This window comes from Phalangium opilio, unplaced genomic scaffold, assembly GCF_054372755.1.
Source record: "Phalangium opilio isolate 3A_F unplaced genomic scaffold, DU_Popi_V2 ptg000082l_1, whole genome shotgun sequence".
Lineage (NCBI taxonomy): Eukaryota > Metazoa > Arthropoda > Arachnida > Opiliones > Phalangiidae > Phalangium > Phalangium opilio.
Window position 1 is genome coordinate 14674199 of NW_028324189.1, and position 19330 is coordinate 14693528.

Below are 19330 nucleotides of genomic sequence, written 5' to 3' on the forward strand. Positions count from 1 at the left end.
GAACCACCAACCTTTCGGTTAACAGCCGAACGCGCTAACCATTGAGCCATGGAAGCTCAGAAAATAAATGGTCGTCAGGTATTGTTGAAAAACTTTGACTTTTTACGTCACATCTGAGACCTCACAACACCGCTCCCTGATGGGCTCGAACCACCAACCTTTCGGTTAACAGCCGAACGCGCTAACCATTGCGCAATGGAAGCCCAAAAATTAAATGTTCGTCAGGTATTGTGGAAAAATTTTGGATTTTTACGTTACATCTTAGATCTCACAACACCGCTCCTGGGTGGGCTCGAACCAACAACCTTTCGGTTAACAGCCGAACGCGCTAACCATTGAGCCATGGAAGTTCAGAAAATAAATGGTCGTCAGGTATTGTGAAAAAACTCTGACATTTTACTCTACATCTGAGACCTCACAACACCGCTCCCGGATGGGCTCGAACCACCAACCTTTCGGTTAACAGCCGAACGCGCTAACCATTGCGCAATGGAAGCCCAAAAATTAAATGTTCGTCAGGTATTGTGGAAAATTTTTTGGATTTTTACGTTACATCTTAGATCTCACAACACCGCTCCTGGGTGGGCTCGAACCAACAACCTTTCGGTTAACAGCCGAACGCGCTAACCATTGCGCAATGGAAGCCCAAAAATTTACTGATCGTCAGGTATTGTGGAAAAACTTTGAATTTTTAGGTTACACTTGAGATCTCACAACACCGCTCCCGGGAGGGCTCAAACCACCAGTTTTTTGAATAACAGCTGAACGCGCTAACCACTGCGCCACGGAAGCCCAAAAATTAAATGTTCGTCAGGTATTGTGGAAAAAATTTGAATTTTTACGTTACATTTGAGATCTCACAACACCGCTCCCGGGTGGGCACGAACCACCAACCTTTCGGTTAACAGCCGAACGCGCTAACCATTGCGCAACGGAAGCCCAAAAATTAAATGTCCGTCAGGTATTGTGGAAAAACTTGACTTTTTACGTCACATCTGAGACCTCACAACACCGCTCCCGGGTGGGCTCGAACCACCAACCTTTCGGTTAACAGCCGAAGGCGCTAACCATTGCGCAATGGAAGCCCAAAAATTAACTGTTCGTCAGGTATTGTGGAAAAACTTTGAATTTTTACGTTACACTTGAGATCTCACTACACCGCTCCCGGGAGGGCTCAAACCACCAGTTTTTTGATTAACAGCTGAACGCGCTAACCACTGCGCCACGGAAGCCCAAATATTATATGTTCGTCAGGTATTGTGGAAAAACTTTGAATTTTTACGATACATTTGAGATCTCACAACACCGCTCCCGGGTGGGCACGAACCACCAACCTTTCGGTTAACAGCCGAACGCGCTAACCATTGAGCCATGGAAGCTCAGAAAATAAATGGTCGTCAGGTATTGTTGAAAAACTTTGACTTTTTACGTCACATCTGAGACCTCACAACACCGCTCCCGGATGGGCTCGAACCACCAACCTTTCGGTTAACAGCCGAACGCGCTAACCATTGCGCAATGGAAGCCCAAAAATTAACTGTTCGTCAGGTATTGTGGAAAAACTTTGAATTTTTACGTTACACTTGAGATCTCACTACACCGCTCCCGGGAGGGCTCAAACCATCAGTTTTTTGAATAACAGCTGAACGCGCTAACCACTGCGCCACGGAAGCCCAAATATTAAATGTTCGTCAGGTATTGTGGAAAAACTTTGAATTTTTACGATACATTTGAGATCTCACAACACCGCTCCCGGGTGGGCTCGAACCACCAACCTTTCGGTTAACAGCCGAACGCGCTAACCATTGCGCCACGGAAGCCCGAAAATGCTATGGTCGTCAGGTATTGTGGAAAAACTTTGGATTTTACAATACATCTAAGACCTCACAACACCGCTCCCGGATGGGCTCGAACCACCAACCTTTCGGTTAACAGCCGAACGCGCTAACCATTGAGCCATGGAAGCTCAGAAAATAAATGGTCGTCAGGTATCGTGGAAAAACTTTGACTTTTAACGTCACATCTGAGAACTAACAACACCGCTCCCGGGTGGGCTCGAACCACCAACCTTTCGATTAACAGCTGAACGCGGTAACCATTTCAACACGGAAGCCCAAAAATTAAATGTTCGTCAGGTATTGTGGAAAAACTTTGGATTTTTACGTTACATCTGAGATCTCACAACACCGCTCCCGGGTGGGCTCGAACCATCAACCTTTCGATTAACAGCTGAACGCGCTAACCATTGCAACACGGAAGCCCAAAAATTAAATGTTCGTCAGGTATTGTGGAAAAACTTTGGCTTTTTACGTTACATTTGAAACTTCACAACACCGCACCCGGGTGGCCCTGAACCACCAACTTTTTCTTTATCATCCGAACGCGCTAACCATGGAGCCAAAGAAGCCCAAAAATTAAATGGTCGTCAGGTATTGTGGAAAAACTTTGAGTTTTTACGTTACATCTGAGATCTCACAACACCGCTCCCGGATGGGCTCGAACCACCAACCTTTCGATGGACAGTCGAACGCGCTAACCATTGAACCATGGAAGCTCAGAAAATAAATGGCCGTCAGGTATTGTGGAAAAACTTTGGATTTTTACGTTACATTTGAGATCTCACAACACCGCTCCCGAGTGTGCTCGAACCACCAACCTTTCTTTTAACAGCTGAACGCGCTAACCATTGCGCAACGGAAGCCCCAAAAATTAAATGTTCGTCAGGTATTGTGGAAAAATTTTGGATTTTTACGTTACATTTGAGTTCTCACAACACCGCTCCCGGGTGGGCTCGAACCACCAAACTTTTGGTTAACAGCCGAACGCGCTAACCATGGAGCCAAAGAAGCTCAAAAATGAAATGGTCGTCAGGTATTGTGGAAAAACTTTGAGTTTTTACGTTACATTTGAGATCTCACAACACCGCACCCGGATGGGCTCGAACCACCAACCTTTCGGTTAACAGCCGAACGCGCTAACCATTGCGCCACGGAAGCCCGAAAATGCTATGGTCGTCAGGTATTGTGGAAAAACTTTGGATTTTACAATACATCTAAGACCTCACAACACCGCTCCCGGATGGGCTCGAACCACCAACCTTTCGGTTAACAGCCGAACGCGCTAACCATTGAGCCATGGAAGCGCAGAAAATAAATGGTCGTCAGGTATCGTGGAAAAACTTTGACTTTTAACGTCACATCTGAGACCTAACAACACCGCTCCCGGGTGGGCTCGAACCACCAACCTTTCGATTAACAGCTGAACGCGGTAACCATTTCAACACGGAAGCCCAAAAATTAAATGTTCGTCAGGTATTGTGGAAAAACTTTGGATTTTTACGTTACATCTGAGATCTCACAACACCGCTCCCGGGTGGGCTCGAACCATCAACCTTTCGATTAACAGCTGAACGCGCTAACCATTGCAACACGGAAGCCCAAAAATTAAATGTTCGTCAGGTATTGTGGAAAAACTTTGGCTTTTTACGTTACATTTGAAACTTCACAACACCGCACCCGGGTGGCCCTGAACCACCAACTTTTTCTTTATCATCCGAACGCGCTAACCATGGAGCCAAAGAAGCCCAAAAATTAAATGGTCGTCAGGTATTGTGGAAAAACTTTGACTTTTTACGTTACATCTGAGATCTCACAACACCGCTCCCGGATGGGCTCGAACCACCAACCTTTCGATTGACAGTCGAACGCGCTAACCATTGAGCCATGGAAGCTCAGAAAATAAATGGCCGTCAGGTATTGTGGAAAAACTTTGGATTTTTACGTTACATTTGAGATCTCACAACACCGCTCCCGAGTGGGCTCGAACCACCAACCTTTCTCTTAACAGCTGAAAGCGCTAACCATTGCGCAACGGAAGCCCAAAAATTAAATGTTCGTCAGGTATTGTGGAAAAATTTTGGATTTTTACGTTACATTTGAAACTTCACAACACCGCACCCGGGTGGGCCCGAACCACCAACCTTTTGTTTAACATCCGAACGCGCTAACCATGGAGCCAAAGAAGCTCAAAAATGAAATGGTCGTCAGGTATTGTGGAAAAACGTTGAGTTTTTACGTCACATCTGGGACCTCACAACACCGCACCCGGATGGGCTCGAACCACCAACCTTTCGGTTAACAGCCGAACGCGCTAACCATTGCGCCACGGAAGCCCGAAAATGATATGGTCGTCAGGTATTGTGGAAAAACTTTGGATTTTACAATACATCTAAGACCTCACAACACCGCTCCCGGATGGGCTCGAACCACCAACCTTTCGGTTAACAGCCGAACGCGGTAACCATTGCGCAACGGAAGCCTAAAAATTAAATGTTCGTCAGGTATTGTGGAAAAACTTTGGATTTTTACGTTACATTTGGGATCTCACAACACCGCTCCCGGGTGGGCTCGAACCACCAACCTTTCGGTTAACAGCCGAACGCGCTAACCATTGAGCCATGGAAGCTCAGAAAATAAATGGCCGTCAGGTATTGTGGAAAAACTTCGGATTTTTACGTTACATTTGAGATCTCACAACACCGCTCCCGAGTGTGCTCGAACCACCAACCTTTCTTTTAACAGCTGAACGCGCTAACCTTTGCGCAACGGAAGCCCCAAAAATTAAATGTTCGTCAGGTATTGTGGAAAAACTTTGAATTTTTTCGTTACATTTGAGATCTCACAAGACCGCTCCCGAGTGGGCTCGAACCACCAACCTTTCTCTTAACAGCTGAACGCGCTAACCATTGCGCAACGGAAGCCTAAAAATTATATGTTCGTCAGGTATTGTGGAAAAACTTTGAATTTTTACGTTACATTTGAGATCTCACAACACCGCTCCCGGGTGGGCTCGAACCACCAACCTTTCGGTTAACAGCCGAACGCGCTAACCATTGAGCTATGGAAGCTCAGAAAATAAATGGTCGTCAGGTATTGTGGAAAAACTTTGACTTTTTACGTCACATCTGAGACCTCACAACACCGCTCCCGGGTGGGCTCGAACCACCAACCTTTCGATTAACAGCTGAACGCGCTAACCATTGCAACACGGAAGCCCAAAAATTAAATGTTCGTCAGGTATTGTGGAAAAACTTTGGATTTTTACGTTACATCAGAGATCTCACAACACCGCTCCCGGGTGGGCTCGAAATACCAACCTTTCGATTAACAGCTGAACGCGCTAACCATTGCAACACGGAAGCCCAAAAATTAAATGTTCGTCAGGTATTGTGGAAAAACTTTGGCTTTTTACGTTACATTTGAAACTTCACAACACCGCACCCGGGAGGGCCCGAACCACCAACCTTTTGTTTAACATCCGAACGCGGTAACCATGGAGCCAAAGAAGCCCAAAAATTAAATGGTCGTCAGGTATTGTGGAAAAACTTTGACTTTTTAAGTTACATCTGAGATCTCACAACACCGCTCCCGGATGGGCTCCAACCACCAACCTTTCGCTTAACAGCCGAACTTGCTAACCATTGAGCCATGGAAGCTCAGAAAATAAATGGCCGTCAGGTATTGTGGAAAAACTTTGGATTTTACAATACATCTAAGACCTCACAACACCGCTCCCGGATGGGCTCGAACCACCAACCTTTCGGTTAACAGCCGAACGCGCTAACCATTGCAACACGGAAGCCCAAAAATTAAATGTTCGTCAGGTATTGTGGAAAAACTTTGGCTTTTTACGTTACATTTGAAACTTCACAACACCGCACCCGGGTGGGTCCGAACCACCCACCTTTTGTTTAACATCCGAACGCGCTAACCATGGAGCCAAAGAAGCCCAAAAATTAAACGGTCGTCAGGTATTGTGGAAAAACTTTGACTTTTTAAGTTACATCTGAGATCTCACAACACCGCTCCCGGATGGGCTCCAACCACCAACCTTTCGCTTAACAGCCGAACTTGCTAACCATTGAGCTATGGAAGCTCAGAAAATAAATGGCCGTCAGGTATTGTGGAAAAACTTTTTATTTTACAATACATCTAAGACCTCACAACACCGCTCCCGGATGGGCTCGAACCACCAACCTTTCGGTTAACAGCCGAACGCGCTAACCATTGCGCAACGGAAGCCCAAAAATTAAATGTTCGTCAGGTATTGTGGAAAAACTTTGGATTTTTACGTTACATTTGAGATCTCACAACACCGCTTCCTGGTGGGCTCGAACCACCAACCTTTCGGTTAACAGCCGAACGCGCTAACCATTGAGCCATGGAAGCTCAGAAAATAAATGGTCGTCACGTATTGTGGAAAAACTTTGACTTTTTACGTCACATCTGAGACCTAACAACACCGCTCCCGGGTGGGCTCGAACCACCAACCTTTCGATTAACAGCTGAACGCACTAACCATTGCAACACGGAAGCCCAAAAATTAAATGTTCGTCAGGTATTGTGGAAAAACTTTGGATTTTTACGTTACATCTGAGATCTCACAACACCGCTCCCGGGTGGGCTCGAACCATCAACCTTTCGATTAACAGCTGAACGCGCTAACCATTGCAACACGGAAGCCCAAAAATTAAATGTTCGTCAGGTATTGTGGAAAAACTTTGGCTTTTTACGTTACATTTGAAACTTCACAACACCGCACCCGGGTGGGTCCGAACCACCCACCTTTTGTTTAACATCCGAACGCGCTAACCATGGAGCCAAAGAAGCCCAAAAATTAAACGGTCGTCAGGTATTGTGGAAAAACTTTGACTTTTTAAGTTACATCTGAGATCTCACAACACCGCTCCCGGATGGGCTCCAACCACCAACCTTTCGCTTAACAGCCGAACTTGCTAACCATTGAGCTATGGAAGCTCAGAAAATAAATGGCCGTCAGGTATTGTGGAAAAACTTTTTATTTTACAATACATCTAAGACCTCACAACACCGCTCCCGGATGGGCTCGAACCACCAACCTTTCGGTTAACAGCCGAACGCGCTAACCATTGCGCAACGGAAGCCCAAAAATTAAATGTTCGTCAGGTATTGTGGAAAAACTTTGGATTTTTACGTTACATTTGAGATCTCACAACACCGCTTCCTGGTGGGCTCGAACCACCAACCTTTCGGTTAACAGCCGAACGCGCTAACCATTGAGCCATGGAAGCTCAGAAAATAAATGGTCGTCACGTATTGTGGAAAAACTTTGACTTTTTACGTCACATCTGAGACCTAACAACACCGCTCCCGGGTGGGCTCGAACCACCAACCTTTCGATTAACAGCTGAACGCACTAACCATTGCAACACGGAAGCCCAAAAATTAAATGTTCGTCAGGTATTGTGGAAAAACTTTGGATTTTTACGTTACATCTGAGATCTCACAACACCGCTCCCGGGTGGGCTCGAACCATCAACCTTTCGATTAACAGCTGAACGCGCTAACCATTGCAACACGGAAGCCCAAAAATTAAATGTTCGTCAGGTATTGTGGAAAAACTTTGGCTTTTTACGTTACATTTGAAACTTCACAACACCGCACCCGGGTGGCCCTGAACCACCAACTTTTTCTTTATCATCCGAACGCGCTAACCATGGAGCCAAAGAAGCCCAAAAATTAAATGTTCGTCAGGTATTGTGGAAAAACTTTGGCTTTTTACGTTACATTTGAAACTTCACAACACCGCACCCGGGTGGCCCTGAACCACCAACTTTTTCTTTATCATCCGAACGCGCTAACCATGGAGCCAAAGAAGCCCAAAAATTAAATGGTCGTCAGGTATTGTGGAAAAACTTTGAGTTTTTACGTTACATCTGAGATCTCACAACACCGCTCCCGGATGGGCTCGAACCACCAACCTTTCGATGGACAGTCGAACGCGCTAACCATTGAACCATGGAAGCTCAGAAAATAAATGGCCGTCAGGTATTGTGGAAAAACTTTGGATTTTTACGTTACATTTGAGATCTCACAACACCGCTCCCGAGTGTGCTCGAACCACCAACCTTTCTTTTAACAGCTGAACGCGCTAACCATTGCGCAACGGAAGCCCCAAAAATTAAATGTTCGTCAGGTATTGTGGAAAAATTTTGGATTTTTACGTTACATTTGAGTTCTCACAACACCGCTCCCGGGTGGGCTCGAACCACCAAACTTTTGGTTAACAGCCGAACGCGCTAACCATGGAGCCAAAGAAGCTCAAAAATGAAATGGTCGTCAGGTATTGTGGAAAAACTTTGAGTTTTTACGTTACATTTGAGATCTCACAACACCGCACCCGGATGGGCTCGAACCACCAACCTTTCGGTTAACAGCCGAACGCGCTAACCATTGCGCCACGGAAGCCCGAAAATGCTATGGTCGTCAGGTATTGTGGAAAAACTTTGGATTTTACAATACATCTAAGACCTCACAACACCGCTCCCGGATGGGCTCGAACCACCAACCTTTCGGTTAACAGCCGAACGCGCTAACCATTGAGCCATGGAAGCGCAGAAAATAAATGGTCGTCAGGTATCGTGGAAAAACTTTGACTTTTAACGTCACATCTGAGACCTAACAACACCGCTCCCGGGTGGGCTCGAACCACCAACCTTTCGATTAACAGCTGAACGCGGTAACCATTTCAACACGGAAGCCCAAAAATTAAATGTTCGTCAGGTATTGTGGAAAAACTTTGGATTTTTACGTTACATCTGAGATCTCACAACACCGCTCCCGGGTGGGCTCGAACCATCAACCTTTCGATTAACAGCTGAACGCGCTAACCATTGCAACACGGAAGCCCAAAAATTAAATGTTCGTCAGGTATTGTGGAAAAACTTTGGCTTTTTACGTTACATTTGAAACTTCACAACACCGCACCCGGGTGGCCCTGAACCACCAACTTTTTCTTTATCATCCGAACGCGCTAACCATGGAGCCAAAGAAGCCCAAAAATTAAATGGTCGTCAGGTATTGTGGAAAAACTTTGACTTTTTACGTTACATCTGAGATCTCACAACACCGCTCCCGGATGGGCTCGAACCACCAACCTTTCGATTGACAGTCGAACGCGCTAACCATTGAGCCATGGAAGCTCAGAAAATAAATGGCCGTCAGGTATTGTGGAAAAACTTTGGATTTTTACGTTACATTTGAGATCTCACAACACCGCTCCCGAGTGGGCTCGAACCACCAACCTTTCTCTTAACAGCTGAAAGCGCTAACCATTGCGCAACGGAAGCCCAAAAATTAAATGTTCGTCAGGTATTGTGGAAAAATTTTGGATTTTTACGTTACATTTGAAACTTCACAACACCGCACCCGGGTGGGCCCGAACCACCAACCTTTTGTTTAACATCCGAACGCGCTAACCATGGAGCCAAAGAAGCTCAAAAATGAAATGGTCGTCAGGTATTGTGGAAAAACGTTGAGTTTTTACGTCACATCTGGGACCTCACAACACCGCACCCGGATGGGCTCGAACCACCAACCTTTCGGTTAACAGCCGAACGCGCTAACCATTGCGCCACGGAAGCCCGAAAATGATATGGTCGTCAGGTATTGTGGAAAAACTTTGGATTTTACAATACATCTAAGACCTCACAACACCGCTCCCGGATGGGCTCGAACCACCAACCTTTCGGTTAACAGCCGAACGCGGTAACCATTGCGCAACGGAAGCCTAAAAATTAAATGTTCGTCAGGTATTGTGGAAAAACTTTGGATTTTTACGTTACATTTGGGATCTCACAACACCGCTCCCGGGTGGGCTCGAACCACCAACCTTTCGGTTAACAGCCGAACGCGCTAACCATTGAGCCATGGAAGCTCAGAAAATAAATGGCCGTCAGGTATTGTGGAAAAACTTCGGATTTTTACGTTACATTTGAGATCTCACAACACCGCTCCCGAGTGTGCTCGAACCACCAACCTTTCTTTTAACAGCTGAACGCGCTAACCTTTGCGCAACGGAAGCCCCAAAAATTAAATGTTCGTCAGGTATTGTGGAAAAACTTTGAATTTTTTCGTTACATTTGAGATCTCACAAGACCGCTCCCGAGTGGGCTCGAACCACCAACCTTTCTCTTAACAGCTGAACGCGCTAACCATTGCGCAACGGAAGCCTAAAAATTATATGTTCGTCAGGTATTGTGGAAAAACTTTGAATTTTTACGTTACATTTGAGATCTCACAACACCGCTCCCGGGTGGGCTCGAACCACCAACCTTTCGGTTAACAGCCGAACGCGCTAACCATTGAGCTATGGAAGCTCAGAAAATAAATGGTCGTCAGGTATTGTGGAAAAACTTTGACTTTTTACGTCACATCTGAGACCTCACAACACCGCTCCCGGGTGGGCTCGAACCACCAACCTTTCGATTAACAGCTGAACGCGCTAACCATTGCAACACGGAAGCCCAAAAATTAAATGTTCGTCAGGTATTGTGGAAAAACTTTGGATTTTTACGTTACATCAGAGATCTCACAACACCGCTCCCGGGTGGGCTCGAAATACCAACCTTTCGATTAACAGCTGAACGCGCTAACCATTGCAACACGGAAGCCCAAAAATTAAATGTTCGTCAGGTATTGTGGAAAAACTTTGGCTTTTTACGTTACATTTGAAACTTCACAACACCGCACCCGGGAGGGCCCGAACCACCAACCTTTTGTTTAACATCCGAACGCGGTAACCATGGAGCCAAAGAAGCCCAAAAATTAAATGGTCGTCAGGTATTGTGGAAAAACTTTGACTTTTTAAGTTACATCTGAGATCTCACAACACCGCTCCCGGATGGGCTCCAACCACCAACCTTTCGCTTAACAGCCGAACTTGCTAACCATTGAGCCATGGAAGCTCAGAAAATAAATGGCCGTCAGGTATTGTGGAAAAACTTTGGATTTTACAATACATCTAAGACCTCACAACACCGCTCCCGGATGGGCTCGAACCACCAACCTTTCGGTTAACAGCCGAACGCGCTAACCATTGCAACACGGAAGCCCAAAAATTAAATGTTCGTCAGGTATTGTGGAAAAACTTTGGCTTTTTACGTTACATTTGAAACTTCACAACACCGCACCCGGGTGGGTCCGAACCACCCACCTTTTGTTTAACATCCGAACGCGCTAACCATGGAGCCAAAGAAGCCCAAAAATTAAACGGTCGTCAGGTATTGTGGAAAAACTTTGACTTTTTAAGTTACATCTGAGATCTCACAACACCGCTCCCGGATGGGCTCCAACCACCAACCTTTCGCTTAACAGCCGAACTTGCTAACCATTGAGCTATGGAAGCTCAGAAAATAAATGGCCGTCAGGTATTGTGGAAAAACTTTTTATTTTACAATACATCTAAGACCTCACAACACCGCTCCCGGATGGGCTCGAACCACCAACCTTTCGGTTAACAGCCGAACGCGCTAACCATTGCGCAACGGAAGCCCAAAAATTAAATGTTCGTCAGGTATTGTGGAAAAACTTTGGATTTTTACGTTACATTTGAGATCTCACAACACCGCTTCCTGGTGGGCTCGAACCACCAACCTTTCGGTTAACAGCCGAACGCGCTAACCATTGAGCCATGGAAGCTCAGAAAATAAATGGTCGTCACGTATTGTGGAAAAACTTTGACTTTTTACGTCACATCTGAGACCTAACAACACCGCTCCCGGGTGGGCTCGAACCACCAACCTTTCGATTAACAGCTGAACGCACTAACCATTGCAACACGGAAGCCCAAAAATTAAATGTTCGTCAGGTATTGTGGAAAAACTTTGGATTTTTACGTTACATCTGAGATCTCACAACACCGCTCCCGGGTGGGCTCGAACCACCAACCTTTCGATTAACAGCTGAACGCGCTAACCATTGCAACACGGAAGCCCAAAAATTAAATGTTCGTCAGGTATTGTGGAAAAACTTTGACTTTCTACGTCACATCTGAGACCTCACAACACCGCTCCCGGGTGGGCTCGAACCACCAACCTTTCGATTAACAGCTGAACCCGCTAACCATTGCAACACGGAAGCCCAAAAATTAAACGTTCGTCAGGTATTGTGGAAAAACTTTGGATTTTACGTTACATCAGATATCTCACAACACCGCTCCCGGGTGGGCTCGAACAACCAACCTTTCGATTAACAGCTGAACGCGCTAACCATTGCAACACGGAAGCTCAGAAAATAAATGGCCGTCAGGTATTGTGGAAAAACTTTGGATTTTACAATACATCTAAGACCTCACAACACCGCTCCCGGATGGGCTCCAACCACCAACCTTTCGCTTAACAGCCGAACTTGCTAACCATTGAGCTATGGAAGCTCAGAAAATAAATGGCCGTCAGGTATTGTGGAAAAACTTTGGATTTTACAATACATCTAAGACCTCACAACACCGCTCCCGGATGGGCTCGAACCACCAACCTTTCGGTCAACAGCCGAACGCGCTAACCATTGCGCAACGGAAGCCCAAAAATTAAATGTTCGTCAGGTATTGTGGAAAAACTTTGGATTTTTACGTTACATTTGAGATCTCACAACACCGCTCCCGGGTGGGCTCGAACCACCAACCTTTCGGTTAACAGCCGAACGCTCTAAGCATTGAGCCATGGAAGCCCAAAAATTAAACGGTCGTCAGGTATTGTGGAAAAACTTTGACTTTTTAAGTTACATCTGAGATCTCACAACACCGCTCCCGGATGGGCTCCAACCACCAACCTTTCGCTTAACAGCCGAACTTGCTAACCATTGAGCCATGGAAGATCAGAAAATAAATGGCCGTCAGGTATTGTGGAAAAACTTTGGATTTTACAATACATCTAAGACCTCACAACACCGCTCCCGGATGGGCTCGAACCACCAACCTTTCGGTTAACAGCCGAACGCGCTAACCATTGCAACACGGAAGCCCAAAAATTAAATGTTCGTCAGGTATTGTGGAAAAACTTTGGCTTTTTACGTTACATTTGAAACTTCACAACACCGCACCCGGGTGGGTCCGAACCACCCACCTTTTGTTTAACATCCGAACGCGCTAACCATGGAGCCAAAGAAGCCCAAAAATTAAACGGTCGTCAGGTATTGTGGAAAAACTTTGACTTTTTAAGTTACATCTGAGATCTCACAACACCGCTCCCGGATGGGCTCCAACCACCAACCTTTCGCTTAACAGCCGAACTTGCTAACCATTGAGCTATGGAAGCTCAGAAAATAAATGGCCGTCAGGTATTGTGGAAAAACTTTGGATTTTACAATACATCTAAGACCTCACAACACCGCTCCCGGATGGGCTTGAACCACCAACCTTTCGGTTAACAGCCGAACGCGCTAACCATTGCGCAACGGAAGCCCAAAAATTAAATGTTCGTCAGGTATTGTGGAAAAACTTTGGATTTTTACGTTACATTTGAGATCTCACAACACCGCTTCCTGGTGGGCTCGAACCACCAACCTTTCGGTTAACAGCCGAACGCGCTAACCATTGAGCCATGGAAGCTCAGAAAATAAATGGTCGTCACGTATTGTGGAAAAACTTTGACTTTTTACGTCACATCTGAGACCTAACAACACCGCTCCCGGGTGGGCTCGAACCACCAACCTTTCGATTAACAGCTGAACGCGCTAACCATTGCAACACGGAAGCCCAAAAATTAAATGTTCGTCAGGTATTGTGGAAAAACTTTGGATTTTTACGTTACATCTGAGATCTCACAACACCGCTCCCGGGTGGGCTCGAACCACCAACCTTTCGATTAACAGCTGAACGCGCTAACCATTGCAACACGGAAGCCCAAAAATTAAATGTTCGTCAGGTATTGTGGAAAAACTTTGACTTTCTACGTCACATCTGAGACCTCACAACACCGCTCCCGGGTGGGCTCGAACCACCAACCTTTCGATTAACAGCTGAACCCGCTAACCATTGCAACACGGAAGCCCAAAAATTAAACGTTCGTCAGGTATTGTGGAAAAACTTTGGATTTTACGTTACATCAGAGATCTCACAACACCGCTCCCGGGTGGGCTCGAACAACCAACCTTTCGATTAACAGCTGAACGCGCTAACCATTGCAACACGGAAGCTCAGAAAATAAATGGCCGTCAGGTATTGTGGAAAAACTTTGGATTTTACAATACATCTAAGACCTCACAACACCGCTCCCGGATGGGCTCCAACCACCAACCTTTCGCTTAACAGCCGAACTTGCTAACCATTGAGCTATGGAAGCTCAGAAAATAAATGGCCGTCAGGTATTGTGGAAAAACTTTGGATTTTACAATACATCTAAGACCTCACAACACCGCTCCCGGATGGGCTCGAACCACCAACCTTTCGGTCAACAGCCGAACGCGCTAACCATTGCGCAACGGAAGCCCAAAAATTAAATGTTCGTCAGGTATTGTGGAAAAACTTTGGATTTTTACGTTACATTTGAGATCTCACAACACCGCTCCCGGGTGGGCTCGAACCACCAACCTTTCGGTTAACAGCCGAACGCGCTAAGCATTGAGCCATGGAAGCCCAAAAATTAAACGGTCGTCAGGTATTGTGGAAAAACTTTGACTTTTTAAGTTTCATCTGAGATCTCACAACACCGCTCCCGGATGGGCTCCAACCACCAACCTTTCGCTTAACAGCCGAACTTGCTAACCATTGAGCCATGGAAGCTCAGAAAATAAATGGCCGTCAGGTATTGTGGAAAAACTTTGGATTTTACAATACATCTAAGACCTCACAACACCGCTCCCGGATGGGCTCGAACCACCAACCTTTCGGTTAACAGCCGAACGCGCTAACCATTGCAACACGGAAGCCCAAAAATTAAATGTTCGTCAGGTATTGTGGAAAAACTTTGGCTTTTTACGTTACATTTGAAACTTCACAACACCGCACCCGGGTGGGTCCGAACCACCCACCTTTTGTTTAACATCCGAACGCGCTAACCATGGAGCCAAAGAAGCCCAAAAATTAAACGGTCGTCAGGTATTGTGGAAAAACTTTGACTTTTTAAGTTACATCTGAGATCTCACAACACCGCTCCCGGATGGGCTCCAACCACCAACCTTTCGCTTAACAGCCGAACTTGCTAACCATTGAGCTATGGAAGCTCAGAAAATAAATGGCCGTCAGGTATTGTGGAAAAACTTTGGATTTTACAATACATCTAAGACCTCACAACACCGCTCCCGGATGGGCTCGAACCACCAACCTTTCGGTTAACAGCCGAACGCGCTAACCATTGCGCAACGGAAGCCCAAAAATTAAATGTTCGTCAGGTATTGTGGAAAAACTTTGGATTTTTACGTTACATTTGAGATCTCACAACACCGCTCCCGGGTGGGCTCGAACCACCAACCTTTCGGTTAACAGCCGAACGCGCTAAGCATTGAGCCATGGAAGCCCAAAAATTAAACGGTCGTCAGGTATTGTGGAAAAACTTTGACTTTTTAAGTTACATCTGAGATCTCACAACACCGCTCCCGGATGGGCTCCAACCACCAACCTTTCGCTTAACAGCCGAACTTGCTAACCATTGAGCCATGGAAGCTCAGAAAATAAATGGCCGTCAGGTATTGTGGAAAAACTTTGGATTTTACAATACATCTAAGACCTCACAACACCGCTCCCGGATGGGCTCGAACCACCAACCTTTCGGTTAACAGCCGAACGCGCTAACCATTGCAACACGGAAGCCCAAAAATTAAATGGTCGTCAGGTATTGTGGAAAAACTTTGGCTTTTTACGTTACATTTGAGACTTCAAAACACTGCTCCCGGGTGGGCTCGAACCACCAACCTTTTGGTTAACAGCCGATCGCGCTAACCATGGAGCCAAAGAAGCCCAAAAATTAAACGGTCGTCAGGTATTGTGGAAAAACTTTGACTTTTTAAGTTACATCTGAGATCTCACAACACCGCTCCCGGATGGGCTCCAACCACCAACCTTTCGCTTAACAGCCGAACTTGCTAACCATTGAGCTATGGAAGCTCAGAAAATAAATGGCCGTCAGGTATTGTGGAAAAACTTTGGATTTTACAATACATCTAAGACCTCACAACACCGCTCCCGGATGGGCTCAAACCACCAACCTTTCGGTTAACAGCCGAACGCGCTAACCATTGCGCAACGGAAGCCCAAAAATTAAATGTTCGTCAGGTATTGTGGAAAAACTTTGGATTTTTACGTTACATTTGAGATCTCACAACACCGCTTCCTGGTGGGCTCGAACCACCAACCTTTCGGTTAACAGCCGAACGCGCTAACCATTGAGCCATGGAAGCTCAGAAAATAAATGGTCGTCACGTATTGTGGAAAAACTTTGACTTTTTACGTCACATCTGAGACCTAACAACACCGCTCCCGGGTGGGCTCGAACCACCAACCTTTCGATTAACAGCTGAACGCGCTAACCATTGCAACACGGAAGCCCAAAAATTAAATGTTCGTCAGGTATTGTGGAAAAACTTTGGATTTTTACGTTACATCAGAGATCTCACAACACCGCTCCCGGGTGGGCTCGAAATACCAACCTTTCGATTAACAGCTGAACGCGCTAACCATTGCAACACGGAAGCCCAAAAATTAAATGTTCGTCAGGTATTGTGGAAAAACTTTGGCTTTTTACGTTACATTTGAAACTTCACAACACCGCACCCGGGTGGGCCCGAACCACCAACCTTTTGTTTAACATCCGAACGCGGTAACCATGGAGCCAAAGAAGCCCAAAAATTAAATGGTCGTCAGGTATTGTGGAAAAACTTTGACTTTTTAAGTTACATCTGAGATCTCACAACACCGCTCCCGGATGGGCTCCAACCACCAACCTTTCGCTTAACAGCCGAACTTGCTAACCATTGAGCCATGGAAGCTCAGAAAATAAATGGCCGTCAGGTATTGTGGAAAAACTTTGGATTTTACAATACATCTAAGACCTCACAACACCGCTCCCGGATGGGCTCGAACCACCAACCTTTCGGTTAACAGCCGTACGCGCTAACCATTGCGCAACGGAAGCCCAAAAATTAAATGTTCGTCAGGTATTGTGGAAAAACTTTGGATTTTTACGTTACATCTGAGATCTCACAACACCGCTCCCGGGTGGGCTCGAACCACCAACCTTTCGATTAACAGCTGAACGCGCTAACCATTGCAACACGGAAGCCCAAAAATTAAATGTTCGTCAGGTATTGTGGAAAACTTTGACTTTCTACGTCACATCTGAGACCTCACAACACCGCTCCCGGGTGGGCTCGAACCACCAACCTTTCGATTAACAGCTGAACCCGCTAACCATTGCAACACGGAAGCCCAAAAATTAAACGTTCGTCAGGTATTGTGGTAAACTTTGGATTTTACGTTACATCAGAGATCTCACAACACCGCTCCCGGGTGGGCTCGAACAACCAACCTTTCGATTAACAGCTGAACGCGCTAACCATTGCAACACGGAAGCCCAAAAATTAAATGTTCGTCAGGTATTGTGGAAAAACTTTGGCTTTTTACGTTACATTTGAAACTTCACAACACCGCACCCGGGTGGGCCCGAACCACCAACCTTTTGTATAACATCCGAACGCGCTAACCATGGAGCCAAAGAAGCCCAAAAATTAAATTGTCGTCAGGTATTGTGGAAAAACTTTGGATTTTTACGTTACATCATAGATCTCACAACACCGCTCCCGGGTGGGCTAGAAATACCAACCTTTCGATTAACAGCTGAACGCGCTAACCATTGCAACACGGAAGCCCAAAAATTAAATGTTCGTCAGGTATTGTGGAAAAACTTTGGCTTTTTACGTTACATTTGAATCTTCACAACACCGCACCCGGGTGGGCCCGAACCACCAACCTTTTGTTTAACATCCGAACGCGGTAACCATGGAGCCAAAGAAGCCCAAAATTTAAATGGTCGTCAGGTATTGTGGAAAAACTTTGACTTTTTAAGGTACATCTGAGATCTCACAACACCGCTCCCGGATGGGCTCCAACCACCAACCTTTCGCTTAACAGCCGAACTTGCTAACCATTGAGCCATGGAAGCTAAGAAAATAAATGGCCGTCAGGTATTGTGGAAAAACTTTGGATTTTACAATACATCTAAGACCTCACAACACCGCTCCCGGATGGGCTCGAACCACCAACCTTTCGGTTAACAGCCGAACGCGCTAACCATTGCAACACGGAAGCCCAAAAATTAAATGTTCGTCAGGTATTGTGGAAAAACTTTGGCTTTTTACGTTACATTTGAAACTTCACAACACCGCACCCGGGTGGGTCCGAACCACCCACCTTTGGTTTAACATCCGAACGCGCTAACCATGGAGCCAAAGAAGCCCAAACATTAAACGGTCGTCAGGTATTGTGGAAAAACTTTGACTTTTTAAGTTACATCTGAGATCTCACAACACCGCTCCCGGATGGGCTCCAACCACCAACCTTTCGCTTAACAGCCGAACTTGCTAACCATTGAGCTATGGAAGCTCAGAAAATAAATGGCCGTCAGGTATTGTGGAAAAACTTTGGATTTTACAATACATCTAAGACCTCACAACACCGCTCCCGGATGGGCTCGAACCACCAACCTTTCGGTTAACAGCCGAACGCGCTAACCATTGCGCAACGGAAGCCCAAAAATTAAATGTTCGTCAGGTATTGTGGAAAAACTTTGGATTTTTACGTTACATTTGAGATCTCACAACACCGCTCCCGGGTGGGCTCGAACCACCAACCTTTCGGTTAACAGCCGAACGCGCTAAGCATTGAGCCATGGAAGCTCAGAAAATAAATGGTCGTCAGGTATTGTGGAAAAACTTTGACTTTTTACGTCACATCTGAGACCTAACAACACCGCTCCCGGGTGGGCTCGAACCACCAACCTTTCGATTAACAGCTGAACGCGCTAACCATTGCAACACGGAAGCCCAAAAATTAAATGTTCGTCAGGTATTGTGGAAAAACTTTGACTTTCTACGTCACATCTGAGACCTCACAACACCGCTCCCGGGTGGGCTCGAACCACCAACCTTTCGATTAACAGCTGAACCCGCTAACCAATGCAACACGGAAGCCCAAAAATTAAACGTTCGTCAGGTATTGTGGAAAAACTTTGGATTTTACGTTACATCAGAGATCTCACAACACCGCTCCCGGGTGGGCTCGAACAACCAACCTTTCGATTAACAGCTGAACGCGCTAACCATTGCAACACGGAAGCCCAAAAATTAAATGTTCGTCAGGTATTGTGGAAAAACTTTGGCTTTTTACGTTACATTTGAAACTTCACAACACCGCACCCGGGTGGGCCCGAACCACCAACCTTTTGTATAACATCCGAACGCGCTAACCATGGAGCCAAAGAAGCCCAAAAATTAAATTGTCGTCAGGTATTATGGAAAAACTTTGA

General features: G+C 45.9%; 2 non-coding genes across 2 annotated transcripts; both read right to left on the reverse strand.

Annotated features, from left to right (window-relative positions):
- Window positions 1–3657: 3657 nt before the first annotated feature.
- TRNAD-GUC (transfer RNA aspartic acid (anticodon GUC)) lies at window positions 3658–3730 on the reverse strand. The gene has a single exon. It is a non-coding gene; the product is annotated as a tRNA-Asp (tRNA).
- Window positions 3731–8946: 5216 nt separating this feature from the next.
- Window positions 8947–9019, reverse strand: TRNAD-GUC (transfer RNA aspartic acid (anticodon GUC)). The gene has a single exon. It is a non-coding gene; the product is annotated as a tRNA-Asp (tRNA).
- Window positions 9020–19330: the final 10311 nt, after the last annotated feature.